This window comes from Cryptomeria japonica, chromosome 2, assembly GCF_030272615.1.
Source record: "Cryptomeria japonica chromosome 2, Sugi_1.0, whole genome shotgun sequence".
Classification (NCBI taxonomy): domain Eukaryota; kingdom Viridiplantae; phylum Streptophyta; class Pinopsida; order Cupressales; family Cupressaceae; genus Cryptomeria; species Cryptomeria japonica.
The window spans coordinates 106,753,493-106,767,671 of NC_081406.1; positions in this window are offsets into that span (position 1 = coordinate 106,753,493).

The following is a 14,179-nucleotide window of genomic DNA, read 5'->3' on the forward strand; positions in this document are numbered from 1 at the left end:
ATTGAGTACCCAATAGGGTTTGTTGTCATGACATGAACGTGGCTTAGGGGATACCCTATCAAGAATTCTAATGTTTGGTTGTTCGAGGACTTTGAAACACACAGACATAGTCTTCATTTCTCTAGCCTTGCTGTTGCAACAAATATTCATTTGATGAAGTGTCGTGGTAGACCTCATAACAAGATTTTATAAAAATTTCATGAATCTGACCATGAGGCAATACTTGACACAATACGAGTTAGAGCTGATCCTGAAGGCTCACTTGATTGATTCTACCGTTCAGAGTAGAATGATTTTGAGAATTTTGTATATATCATCGACGAATTATTCTATATTCATTTTTGTATATATAAATGCCCATGAGTTGATTTGTACATGTTTAGGGGCATAATTTTGTATATTTAAATGGCCATGAGCTGATTTGTACATATTTAGATGGCAAATTTTGTATATTAAAATGACAATGAGCTAAATCGCACATATTTAAATGCCAAATTTTGTATAAAATCCCATGAAATGATTTGTAACATATTTTTTTTGTATATTTAAATAGCCAAGAGTTGATTTGTCCATATTTAGAGGCAAATTTTTGAATAATATGTAACAATATTTTGTGACTATGTTTTGAGTTTATGTGATGTGATAAGGTCAATCATGACCATTCTTGATAAGGTCAATCATGACCATTCTTGATTCTTGTATAATCATGAAGAATTATTTGAATCATTATTGGGTCATGGGAGTCATAGATTGAGTCTAGATACAATTTGAGCAAAAACTGTCATTGTTGTCAAAAAAAGTTGTCAAGCAACTTCTACATCGCGCCGGTAGAGTATGGCTCTTGACGTTCCGATACATTGGGAGGCACAATAAGAGAATTCATAGAGTAAACCTTCCCACCTAGATGCACTCGTGATGTTGGTTTGTTCCCATGATGAACGAGATCAAATCTAGCCTATCTTGCAACTTTGCATTGCATGCCACTGATGGTTTTTACAGCAGGAAAAAAAATGATACCATTTGAAGATAGCTCTGATTCGTCAGAATATGAGATAGGTCATTGTAGATGAGCCTCACGTGACCCTATAGGTTCAAACAGATCGATCATATGCATCCTGGATTGCGAGAAATAGTCCGTCAAAGTTTGATATTTTTTTGCACTCAGGGCACTTGAGAGATCGCATCGGTAGGGTATAGCTCTCGATGTTTCAATGCTTTGGAAGGCACAAAAGGAGCATTCCTAGCATAAAATTTCCCACCCAGATGTGCTTGTGATGTTGGTTTGTGCCCACAATGAATGAGATCAAATCTAGCCTATCTTGCAACTTTACATTGCATGTCACTGACGGTTTTTGTAGTAGGTGAAAAAATGTTACCATTTGAAAATGGCTCTGATTCATTAGAAAATGAGATAGGTCATTTTATACAATCCTCAAGTGACCCTATAGGTTCAAACAAATTGATCATATGCATCTTGGATTGCGAGAAATAGTCTGTCAAAGTTTGATAATTTTTTGGACTCAAGGCACTTGAGAGATCGTGCCTGTAGGGTATGGCTCTCGACATTCCAGTGCTTTGGGAGGCACAATAGGAGCATGCCTAGCATAAAAATACCCACCTAGACGTGCTCATTTTGTTGGTTTATGCCCATGATGAACACAATCAAATCTAGCCTATCTTGCAACTTTGCATTGTATGTCATTGACAGTTTTTGCAATAGGTGAAAAAATGCTACCATTTGAAAATGCCTTTGAGTTGTCAGAAACCAAGAAAGGTCATTGTAGAAGAGCTTCACATGAACCTATAGGTTCAAACAAATCGATCATACGCATCCTAGATTGTGATAAATAGTCCATCAAAGTTTGACAATTTTTTGGACTCAGGGCACTTGAGAGATAGTGCCGCTAGGGTATGGCTCTTGGCGTTTTGGAACCTTGGGAGGTACAACAAGAGAATTCCTAGTATAAAATTTCTCACCTGGATGCGCTCATGATGTTGGTTTATGCCCACGATGAATGGAATCAAATCTATCCTATCTTGCAACTTTGCAATGCATGCCACTGACGGTTTTTTCACCTACCATTTACAAATAGCTCCGATTCATCAGAAATCAAGATAGGTCTTTGTAGAGGAGCCTCATGTGACCCTATAAGTTCAAATAGATCAATCATATGCACCCTGGATTATAAGAAATAGTTTATCAAAGTTTGACAAATTATTGGACTCAGAGCACTTGAGAGATTGTGTCGTTAGGGTATGGCTCTCAACATTCCGACAGTTTGGGAGGCACGATAGGAGCATGCCTAGCATAAACATTCCCACTCTGATGTTCTCATGATGGTTTATGCACACAAAGAATGGAATCAATTCTAGCCTATCTTGCAACTTTGACAACTTTGACAGCAAGTGAGCAACTTTGACAACAACTGAGAAACTTTTACATCTTTTATCCAAATGAGCCCAAACTTTGACAACAACTGAGCAAATTTGACAATAATTGAGCAACTTTTACATCTTTTATCCAAATGACCCCAAACTTTCACAAACGGCTTCAAATAATCATTAATGGTCCCAAATTACCTTATTTAGATAAAACAATGGGAAAACAAGATGAGAACCAAAATTTGACCATTGCGAGCAGGAGGGTGCTCTTGCACAACACACATTGATAAATTTAAATGAAAGGAATCAAAAGTATCCACTGATCATTGCCATGGATCAAATCTGACCATTACCATTGAATTTCATTTTCATTGAAACAAAGAGTTTTGTAGGGTTAATTCAACATTTTAGAAAGTTTATCAAATCATATTCCATGATTACAATGCTTTATATAATAGATTTTTGTTGTTTATACTCATATTGTTGATTACATAGGCAAATATTCATTTAACTTTATAAAAGGGCAGCCACCAAATACAACGAATACACAATAATGAACTCAATACAAGGAGTTTTGTAGAGTTAATTCAACATTTTTGAAAGTTTATCAAGTCATATTCCACGATTGCAATGTTTTATATCATATATTTTTGTTGTTTATATTCATATTGTTGATTACCTAGGCGAATAATCATTTAACTTTATAAAAGGGTAGCCACCAAATACAATGAATACATAATAATAAACTCAATACATATTTATTGGATCAAATATCAACATTTATATATATCAAAAAAGGCATGTATGCCAAGTCAATACAAGTATTACAAAAATGTGGCATATGCCATGTCCAAATTGATCAATATACAATAAAAATTTAGAATATATCTACATGTATTGGTCATTCAATGACCACAAATAGCACTATATAATCCTATACTTGTGGTAGACCATCAAAATCAAGCCTCTTTGATGCAGTATGCGGCTCTGTAGATGGCTACAAAACCACAATTCAAAAGCCAAGTTAGAATCCTTTTGTAGAAAATAGTTCACAATTATCAACATAACTATGCATTTAATTATAATTTCTTTGTAATAGAAATGTAGATTACCTCATCTGTTGATATAGGATCTACTGTCTTCTCTATCTTCTCCCTGTCAGCCTTAGGAGTTCTCTTGAATACCTTCTTCAAAGGCTCCAAGTTATGACCAAACCGTGAAGGGGGCTATTGTCGATTAAATACAATTAATACAATATACTAACATATATACATCAAAAACACTAAAAATCTATAATATAGAGAACAAAAGTGTAACGAAGCCTGAGATGCTTCTCCAATAGACTGAGGAGGGATCACCATTGATGGAGCAACTGTCACTATTACCTGTACAAAAAATGATCAAAGATTAAATATAATTAATATAATGATAAGTATTGTAGGTTAAAAATAATTAATGTAATATATCAAACAAAAGTGTACTGGATCCTGAGATGCTTCTCCAGTACATAGAGGAGGGATTGCCATTGATTAAGAAGCTATGGATATTTCCTATATGAAAAAATGATAACATGATAATTTATCACAAGTTCACATGTACACATGGGTAGAATCATCAAATCAAGAAAATATAGTAGAGATACATACCTCCGCCCTCTCTCGATCCTCGGGCATATCGGGTGCATTCAACATATCTACATAGCTCAATGACTGCTGTACATATAAAACAAACAAAAAACACTAATCAATCTACAAATCCCAACTAAGATAATTTCAACCTTTTCAAACAATTATACAACTAAAAATGTGTTCAATTACCTTCTTCCTACATTTTGGCGTCCTCGAGTATATCTTTTTCTAAGGATGAGGCCTAGATATGAAGGGGGTACCCTAAAAAATAAAATTAACATGAGATATTAGTATAGATAATATTAAACATAATTTAACAAATCTAAAATGAAATGACTTGCATATTCCACCAAAAGAATACATAAAATAAGGTGTACACAATATGATACCGTATAGCCTAGTAGGCTAAAATTGATCGTTGAGAGTGTGACATCATCAATCTGGGACATTTGGTCCCCTGACAACACCTACAAACAAAAAATTGTCAAGCATTAAAGAGAGTTAGTATATCTTGTAATTTTTTTGAATTCAAAGTGTACTATTCTATTTTAACATGTTACAAAATTTATACCTCAGACGTCGAAGTTGTCGCTGTAGTAACTGTGGGAGGAATATTAGATACCGTTAATGCATATTATTTGTATCAATTTAAATTGATCTAGATAAATGAAAATTCATTTAAAATTAGAAATTTTAAGTGACTGATAAATAAAATATTATGAATTCAAATCAACACACCTGTGCCTACGGATGACTGCCAAACAACATGTCAATCAACTCATCCGTTAGTGCCACATCCTCAGTCGTCCAGGTCTGGCATCTACAACTCATCCATTAGTGCCACATCCTCAATCGTCCAGGTCTGGCATCTACACCCACAAATCATGCACAAATGGGATGTGGATCCATCTAGAATTGCCTCATCATCCATCCCTATGCATATCCCTGAGCAAGTGGCACACACATGCTGAATGGGCTCACTAGTGCCACCTACAACAACTAATGGCTCATCATCTGGTACAAGAGGGTGTGCTAACTGTGTCCCATCCTGGATGATCACATCAGTCAATGTTGTGGCTACCTAAAGAGTCTGTAGCTCCATCGACTCTTTCAGGTCTACTGGGACAGCCAAATGCACCTTGGGTTTAGGTGTTAGGGGGCAATGACTCTCCTGGGATAGTCGCCTACGGGATCCAGGTCTATCTTGGGCAGAGCCACCACCTCTACCATGGAACTCTCTCATGTCAAAATAATTAGGCAGCACATTGAGGACAAACTCACAGTATACTTTCCTCAAAAAATACAATGGTACCTCAAAATTATTACAAGGTGGTTCGTAAAAGACCATCTACCACCTCTCCCAAAAATGATTCTTCATCTGCACATTGGTACACCAATGTATGGAAAACCTCTTTCCATTAAGAGGTAATGACTCACTAGTTCTAGGATCAATAAAAAGGGCACATATTTGTCATTTACTAATGTTTTTGTTTTTCACTCCCTCATATGATAACCCACTAGCATAATATTGACGACAACTATCCCCATAGTTTCCCCATTTTGTAATTTGAGTGGAAACTGTAGTGGCATCGCTAGCTAATGTTTCTAGGCTAGTGGCGAGGGATATATGATGCTCAAGCTCAAATGTTTTCAATTTATTAATCAATTTATTTATTTTAGCTGTGTTTTGCCCTAACTGATTAAGAAATTGCTCTCGTGTATCAGGTGTACAGTCAAAAGGAGGAGTTGGAGGTGTATTATATGGGTTTTTTTCGGGGTTTTGAGGAGGTGCATCTTGTTGTTGTGGATTTTCGGAATCTGGTTTGTGTAGTTCAAAAAATTAAAAAACCTAATCAAAATAAACGAATTTAAATTCAAAACGTAAAAAAAATTGGACGAATGCGAAAGAAAAGGAAAAATCAAATAAAACCAACCTTGATCCATGGTGTTTGGATGCGAAAAGAGGGAGCCCATGCGTGGTTCAGTGATAAAAACCCCAAACTATCAACTCGCAACTTTGTGAAAAATAAGACACAGTTGGCCATTTTTGTTTTATTGACAGGTACCACGTACGCGGTTCTTTAGGACTTAAAAACGCGTATGGGGTTCTAAGTCCTAAAGAACCGCGTACATGGTCATTTTTCTAAAGGAACCCCATACGTTCTTTTGTCCTTTTAGGCTTGGGGACAACTAACCTTAGCACGTAAGGGGTGATTTGAATTTTAAGTATCACGATCGCAATGCTTGTTTATTCAAGTTTTTTTAGGTGTGTGTCGACTTTTCGACACGCCATCTTTGTGCACTTACCCTTGAGTCATTTTTTATGTGATGTAAAGAACATGGTAGATCTAATATAATTATGTGAAATATTTTGACAATGTCTTGGTATTCAAGGTTATGAATTTATGTATGTTCTTTAACACCATGTATAAGAATTTAGCTATGTGTCTTTTAGGATTATTATAGGTGGAATTTTTGATGATTTGTTCCAATTTTAGACTAGAAATTTTCCATGTAGTGAAATCCTAGGAATTTATATGTCTCCATAGAATATAATAGATAGGTCTTTTAGGTGCCTCCTATTGGCTTAACAATGGTAAAGTTCCTCATTTTTCCTTGGCTTGATAATCAAGTTCATAATTAATTTGAACTTGATTATTAACAAGTCATATTTGTGAATGACTTGTTCATAATCAAGTTCAAATTAATTATGAACAAGCTAATGATGGTTCTCTTATATGTTGAAATATTATTTCAGATAATCCTAAACGTGGAAACCATATGATGATGAAATTCCTCTAATTACTAAATCAATAATGCCCCCCCTGCTCTCTCTCTCTCTCTCTATATATATATATATGTCTCTCTCTCTCTCTCTCTCTCTCTCTCTCTCTCTCTCTCTCTCTCTCTCTCTCTCTCTCTCTCTATATATATATATATATATATATATATATAACATGTGACATTTTTATCAATTTTTAGTAATATTAAATATAAATATAAAATATATATTATTGATAAAAATAACACTATGTATATACCATTCGTTAACTTTTTATATTGTATACATTAAGGAAAATTTAATACAATTGTTTCGTTTCAATTTATAATACCTCTTATTTTTATAGATGTTGCATAATTCGATATTCTATAAAAAAAGTGAGAAAATAATTAACAAAAATATTTTTTAGATGAATATTGTTGAGAAAAACTTGATCCTAATAAGTAGAGATATTTTGCACAACAAGTCAAATTGTGATATTACAATCAAGTTTCAACTATGTAGTTTGACTTGAAAATTCAACACTTTAAAGCCTAATAACAATATTATAATAAAACTTGATCCATTGAGATTCATTATGGTCAATGTAAAGTCATTCCCATTACCAATATTTGTAATATCAACTATCCTTTATCAATTTTTCTCAATTAATTTGTAATGTTTTTAAAACTCATTTTCAATAAATTGGTTTAATGTAGGCTATGCAGGAAGAGCTTGAGCAAACACATGCAAAAAGGAAGTTGTCTATGGAGATTGTGATTGGTGCTGCTCAAGAGTCTATTGGTACCATTGTTAAGGCAAAAAGTGAGTCCCTTGCTACTTCATTTGGAAAGGGTTTGATTAAAAGGTTGTCTTTCCATGAGAAGGTCAAAGAAATTAGCTAGGATTGGTAGGTTGTGAAAACTCCCACCATGTAGACCATTGGTTTGTGTTTTCTATAGGTGCTGTTTTTTTGTTGTTGGTCATTTTCTATTTTAGTAATTTTTTCATTTTTTTGGTCTTTGTCTAGTTCTAGTTTTTTGTTGTGTCTCATGGTTCTAGTGTTGGATGTTTTACTCCTTGTGAGACCCATTTCTTCTATTGCTTGGCTACTATGTAAGGGTTCAAACCCTCTCTTTCTTGATCTAATCGAAACAAATTGGTATAGTTTAGTTCTAATTATTAAGTGCCTTTGAGTTGGAGTAGTATTAGGATGAGTGATCTTGGTAAATTATAATACTTTGTTTAATAATAATGTATGTAATTAAAAGAATAAATCTTGATATTGATGCCACAATCTATGGATTTTTATTTAAAGTTGTAATATTTCAAAAATCTGTGAAACTAGTATGCCGATGCTTTGAGATATCTCTTGAGATTATTTGTATAGTCTACATAATGAAGACCAAAATTAACTATATAACTATTATTCCACTGTCAAAGTTGTCCAACAAAGACAATACAAAATATACTTTTACATCAGATCCTTCTCTACAATCAAATTCACCATTTATGCATATGAATACTAAAAATATGAAACATACTCATCAATTGAAACGACTTGCAGCTTATCGCCATGTAAAGGTACCACAAATGTTGTGAATGGTAATCTATTTGCCATGTATCATTCAGAGATTCCCATAATGATAAATTCTCATTGTTGACTTTGTCGATACCTATGACCAAAATTGGTACATAAAGTCATTTTTAATAATAATACTTTATTTTATTTGAAACAAATGGGTTCTTTGGGATAATATTACACAACAATTTATTACCATTTTCTGTTATGAAAATGGGAAGATTATCATATCGATCTTTAATTTAGTTAACAATGTCTCTTATTCCTCGTGGATACAAGTGAAGCCACAAAGATATAGCTTGTCCACATTATTAAAAATTAAGCATTGGCCATGAGATCTTCTAAAGCAATTTTTTTAATTGAGAATCAATAATATAGCCAATTAAAATTTTCACGACTCGTCTAATGGGCGCACTGTTGGAAAATTGAATTTTCCTAGAGCCTTTATGTACCTGCCTGCACCTCCCTACGCACACCTACCTTGTGTACTGCCCCTCTAGTTTCTCTTCTGTATTTTTCCTCCTTGATGTGGATTTGGCTAGATAAGCCTATGATTGTGCCATTTTCTTTTTGGCTGTTAACATTTCTGTGGTGCTTTGCTATTATTTTGGATGTTGCATTTGATTTCAATGTCAGACCTTGAGTATCTAGCTTATGCTCCGAGTGGGTATATGTTTTGTGTTTGTATTGGACAATTGATGTTTTGGATTGAATCATGATGATCATGGTTGTGCTATTGTATTGGGATGTGTGCTTTCTTCTTGTGTCTAGTTGTGAGGACCATGGTGTTATTGGCTACTACATATCTATTTGGATACTGGATTTGTTGGAGATTGTTACCTTATTTATGATGTTGATATCAATGTTAATGCTAATTCGATTAATAACTAGAATGCAACGAATGATGTTAATTTGGTTGGTTGATTTAAAGGCAATAAATCATATTTTATGTTATTATATTTCTTTTAAGAGATTAAATATTTAGCAGTATATTTGTTTGATGATGCTATATTAATTTGATGAGAAATCATGTTACTAACAATGTTATTATGTGACCCCAATCAGAGAATGATAATGATGCTTTCAAATTTATTATATGTATATGTATATGTATATGTATTTGTATATGTATATGTATATGTATATATATGCATAGGTTTTTGTATGTTTTGGTTGGTGCAGGTACAAAGCATCGAATCCACCTGGCTCCCCAAGTTTGAGCGTGCTCATATCCTCGACGGTGGTTATAGGAGATAGAACACTAGCCATTAATGTTACCTAGCCATAGCCATCATTCCTAATTTGGATGATATTCCTTTATTTTATTTATTTATATATCTAGTTACCAATTTTAGTAACGTCCGGTTACCCCAATGCATATTTGTGAATGAATAGTAAAGATTGTTTGTACATAGTCGATAATATATGAATTATCATCAATTATAGTGTATATATTAATGATATATAAATAATATAGTGGTAATTTAATATTTAATTATGAAATGTGGTTTATATGTATTTGATTTATTGTGGATTGAATGAATTTATCTTTGGGGGTATTTTGGGAGTAATTGGATCTATTTGTTCAATTTTAATTTTAATATTTTTTATACTTTTTTTCCAAAGTCAATTTTTATTGTAATTTTGAAGTTCATTTTGGGACTTAGTTTATATTTTCAAATTTGGAGTTCTTAAAACAGTACAATGGAAAATTTGATTTGTTTCGAGGGAAATTCCTAGAGAAATTTTGTGGGTAGGAGCTTGTTGGATTCATGAGGGTGAACTCATTATGCTACCTAAATTTTGTGAGCTCTTTCTAACTCTTTGGCTCCATGTTTGATTTTGAATTTCTTCAACTTGAAGGTGCATTTTTATCGTCTTCTCCCTTGTTTCTCAATGAAATTGTGTGATTCTTGTTGCTATTATTTAGAAAATTTATTTATACATTTCCTCTAATTTGAATTTAAATTTTATGACATGAATTTATTGTGCGTGAAAATTTGAAAACATATTTTCACAAAAGGAAACTCTGCCCAATTTTATTAGATGCTCAAATTATTGACTCTATGACATTTTTGGGTTGTTCACCTATCGATCAATGGGTTTTCCTATATTTTTGATTTGTTAGGTTTGAAAATTTAAGCTTTTTGAACGTCCATCAATGGTGGATGGCCTCCAAGACCGGTTTTTGGCCAATTTGGCCTTTTAATAAAAATGTGAATTTGGTGTTTTTAATGTGATATTATTATATGGAGTAATAGTATTATATATGTAAATTTTATTGTTGGATCAATTCTGATAGGTTCTCTTGGCATTTAGGGCCAATCGAGTATGTTTAGATGCATGTGAAAATGTCAATGCATATTGTGTGTTCTCTTAGGAGCTAGTTCATCTTCTTCAAATGCACGAGATTGAGCTTATGATTTTAATTCTCCTTTTGTATGTTGAAAAATATAGCCGAAGACTTCCTTTGGTTTGTTTTCTACTATTTTTTGAGAAAGATGGAAGAATTTCCAAATTTTGATTTTTGGATGATCTCTAGCAAAATCTTACGAATAGTATTTTTTTGTATTTTTCATAATTTGTAGATGCAATCTGGCACTCTAGGGTTTTATAGTTTTTGTCTATAATGGCAAAACTGACAATCTCTTGTTATGTCTATTTTTAAATATTTTTATATTAATATATATCATATTTGGTTTCAACCTTTCATTAATAAAATAAAGGTGTATCTTAGGTGCTACATGGAAATTTTGATTTCATTACTCCTCAATCTTCCTTACGATAGCCATCAATTATCATTGCTTTAAATCAATAGTTACAATTTAAGAAAAGTCATGATTGCTCTCTTCCTAACTCTAGGATGGGGTCTATAATGTTCTATTGGTTGAGTAATTACAATTAGCATTTGTATTTATAAGAGGTTCAAGGCGTATGTGATAGGAAAGTAAAGGTAAGATTTAAATATTTTTAAACTTTACACAATTAGTTATATAATAGTATAAATGCATACATAAATCAAATATATTAAATAAGTTTTTTTGTATACAATTGAATTATTTTGAACTTGCATGTATTTATTTAAGTTATCAACATTATAAGAAAGGTCTAAGTGGGTAAACTATATTAAGGTATGGATAGTAGTTAGTATGCAATTGTAAAATATTATAAATATGGTATATAAAATAAAGATAAGTCTATTCAATTACTTTTGTTAGGAAATAATAATCTAATAGATAAATGAATACATGTTTTGACTACAAAATTGATTTTTTATTTATACAAATAATCATTGTATAAATATAATGACATATGGTTGTTTAGAGTCTTCACAAGAATAAAATTCTATAGAAAAATAAGTAAATTGAACAAGTAAAATTATTTGCTTTTGTTCAATTTGAAATTGAGATGAGTATAGATTTCCAATAAATCAAACTTATATTATCTAAGTGTCTTCCTATCTTTTTGTATGGAGGCTCTCCCTCCTTAAGCTACAGCTTCATCGTGACTCTTCAAATCTCTTAGCAGTAACAAACTCCTTTCGTTCCTATAAGCTTTTTCCAAGCTTCCTTTATATCTAATGCGATTGATATTGTAATCAGGGGTTTTATCTGGGTTGCCTATGGGCTTTTGTAATGGGTAAGTAGGCTTTTGTTTTTTGAGCAATACTTACTGGTTCTTTCCCTTTAGTGCTCGTTGAACCAGACACCATGTAAAAAATATAAAGATTTAATATAATTTCAGTGGTTCATCCACTTTTATCAAAAAAAAAAAAAAAAAAAAACTCCTTCCGACTGCTATAGCAGTTCACACCAAGCTCTTTAATATTTTCACTATTAGATTATTCAGAAATGTAATTTTTTTGTTCTTTTTATTGACATTCCAATAACTAGAAATTTTTTAGGATCTATAACTTTAAAACTTCAATAGTCTTCTTTTGCCTGCGGGATTCCCCTTAACAACAATTCTCTGTTTGAACAACACAAACAACACCTCAAATACTCCAAATACAACATGCCCTTTGCTTTGATCTGCAAATAACAAAAGCTCCAATCTGCTTCTAAACAAATCTACAGCCTTAAACAGTCTTTGAAACTTACTCTGCAATCTTTCCTCCTTAATCAACCTCACTAGCGATCTTGTCATCTAACAATCTCACGATATCTTCTAGTCTTCTACATAAAGATGGCATTTTAACAACCGCAAAAAATATAAACCCGTTCTCTCTTTACTTGTGACAAACTTATTCACGAGCATAATTCACCTTCTATTGTGATCACTTCAACTCATTCACAGGCATGATCTCCACTTTGGTGGCTTCTTCACTGACTTTGGTAGCAACTTCTTTTTCCAAAGAAATAACGGTCTCAAACATGTCCTCGTATTGACTTTATCTGATGCAAAAACTTCAAAATCTCCTTCAGCAGCTTCCAAAACATCTTCACCGATGACTCTTGAGAAAACTATCTTTGACTTCTTGGTGCACTCTGATTCACAACAGTCCCACAACCTGGTCTCCTTGCGATCTCCTGATGGTTTGCTTCTGCCACTTTAAATTTCTCCTACAAATACTTCACCAATTTCTTTCGACTCTCCAAGATCTCCAGGAGCATCAACGCTGAGCTCTGATATAGGCTTCAAATCTCTGATACCAATTTGAAGGAAGAGAATGGAGCCAAATATACAAATTTATCAATTGAATTTTACACACAAAACACAAACATGCAAAAAAACAAAATATTTACATCCAACTGTGTTGCAACACAGACACTTTTGTTTATTCATCACACAAAAAAAATGATTACAGTATAAAGAATTACGTCACAGATTAGGAGATTTAACTGATAGCTTTTACGGTGCATGGTGATCATAACAGATTGCTAACTAAACTAGCTCTCTACTTGCATGCATGCAAACTATCTAGTATCCTATGCATGAATTTCCTGCCCGATACTGCATGGTTAGTGCATGTCAATGAACTTCAGTTTCACGGCAGTGTTACTTCAGCATCACATGCCAACACAGCCGAGACTTCAAAATTCCTATCTATTCTCCACGCATGCAAGCTTTTTAATCTTCTATCCACTGTAAGAACTTATGTTAAACAATTACTTTACTATTATGGTGAAATCCTCTATAAAAGAGAAGAGTTGTATTCATTTAATGTATCAATCAATAGAAGTTAAATTATTCTCTGCTTAGCAAAATATTGTGTTGCTTCTATTTTTTCTGTTCTTTCATATTGGTATCAGAGCTAGGAGCTAGGATCATTAGAGTTGGCCTATGGGAGGGAGTATGACCCCAAGTTTGTGAGATTGTGGTAGAGCTTGGTAGAGCTAGATTGATTTATTTCGGTGAAATTGCAGATGGAGAGTAAGGAGGACAAGAGTGCTGAAAAATAGAGTATTGTCGCTAGCCTAAGTAACGAGATGATAGAGGTTTAATATTTGTATTCGGCAAAAATTTCAAAGGTCTTTTAAAGAGGATCGTTGTTTATTGTTTGTAGTTGTTTCAAGAGTGAAGCAAGGTAGAGGAAATCAGTTTGTGGTAAAAAATTAGTTGTATTAGTTGTGTGGATAGCTGGGTATTAACTATTGTAGCAGCGAGAAGGAGTCCACTACTTGCAAAAAGATTTGGAGATAGTTTGAATTGGTCATGGTGAAGTCTTGCATTGCTAGTCATTGCATGAGGTACAGAAGAGAGTAAATTAAAGATTGAAGAAGAGCTTGAAGAGCTTAGAGATTTGGAGAAATTTGATCCTAATGTAGGAGACCAAAATTAGATTGTAGGTAATGTGAGGAAATTGCTGTAGCAGTAGTGACTAGA